The following is a 1,558-nucleotide window of genomic DNA, read 5'->3' as shown; positions in this document are numbered from 1 at the left end:
TCCAAGTTCCTGTTAGCTAACCTAGATAGTCCAAGTGCCCGCTAGGTAACCTACATAGTCCAAGGGCCCGCTCGTTAACCTAGTTCGTTCAAGTGTCCGCTAGTTAACCTACATAGTCAAACTGCCCGCTAGGTAACCTACATAGTCCAAGTTCCCAGTAGGTAACCTAGATAGTCCACGTGCTGTTACCTAACCTAGATAGTCCAAGTGCCCGCTAGGTAACCTACATTGTCTAAGTGCCGGATACGGAACCCTCATAGTCCAAGTGCCCGTTAGGTAACCTTCATAGTCCAAATGCCCGCTAGTAACCTACATAGTCCAAGTGCCTGATAGGGAACCTACACAATACAAGTGCCCGCTAGGTAACCTACAAAGTCCAAGTGCCCGCTAGGTAACCTATATATAGTCCAAATTCCCGCTAGGGCACATTCATAGTCCAAATACCCGCTAATTAACCAACAGAGTCCAAGTGCCCGTTAGCTAACCTAGATAGTCTAAGGGCCCACTAGTTAACCTACATAGTTCAAGTGCCCGCTAGCTAACCTAGATAATCCAATTACCCGATAGTTAACCTATATCGTCCAAGTGCCCACTAGTTAACCTAGATCGTCCAAGTACCCACTAGTTAACCAACATCGTCTAAGTGCCCGCTAGGTAATCTAGATAGTCCAAGTGCCCGCAAGTTAACCTACATAGTCCAAGTGCCCGCTAGGTAACCTACATAGTCCAAGTGCCCGCTAGGTAACCTAGATAGTCCAAGTTCCTGTTAGCTAACCTAGATAGTCAAAGTGCCCGCTAGGTAACCTACATAGTTCTAGCGCCCGCGAGTTAACCTACATAGTCCAAGTGCCCGCTAGGTAACCTACATAGTCCAAATGCCCACTAGTAACCTACATAGTCCAAGTGCAAGATGGGAACCTACATAATCCAAGTGCCCGCTAGGGAACCTACATAGTCCAAATGCCAGTTAGGTAACCTAGATAATCCAAATGCCCGCTATGGTACCCACATAGTCCAAGTGCCCGCTAGGGAACCTACATAATCCAAGTGCCCGCTAGGGAACCTGCATCGTCCAAGTGCCCGTTCGTTAACCTAGATAGTCTAAGTGCCCGCTAGGTAACCTACATAATCCAAGGGCCCGCTAGGTAACCTACATAGTCCAAGTGCCCGTTCGTTAACCTAGATAGTCCAAGTGCCCGCTAGGTAAACTAGACAGTCCAAGTGCCTGCTAGGTAACCTACATAGTCCAAGTGCCCGCTAGGTAACTTACATAGTCCAAGTGCCCGCTAGTAAACTACATAGTCCAAGTGTAAGAAGGGAACCTACATAATCCATGTGCCCGCTAGGGAACCTACATAGTCCAAATGCCCGTTAGGTAACCTAGATAGTCCAAGTGCCCGCTAGGAAACCTACATAGTCCAAGAGCCCGCTAGGGAACCTGCATGTCCAAGTGCCCGCTAGTTAACCTAGATAGTCCAAGTTCCTGTTAGCTAACCTACATAGTCCAAGTGCCCGTTCGTTAACCTAGATAGTCCAAGTGCCCGCTAGGGAACCTACA

The sequence above is a fragment of the Tenrec ecaudatus genome (assembly GCF_050624435.1).
Source record: "Tenrec ecaudatus isolate mTenEca1 chromosome 2 unlocalized genomic scaffold, mTenEca1.hap1 SUPER_2_unloc_13, whole genome shotgun sequence".
Classification (NCBI taxonomy): Eukaryota; Metazoa; Chordata; class Mammalia; order Afrosoricida; family Tenrecidae; genus Tenrec; species Tenrec ecaudatus.
Note: the sequence above shows the minus strand (reverse complement) of the source record.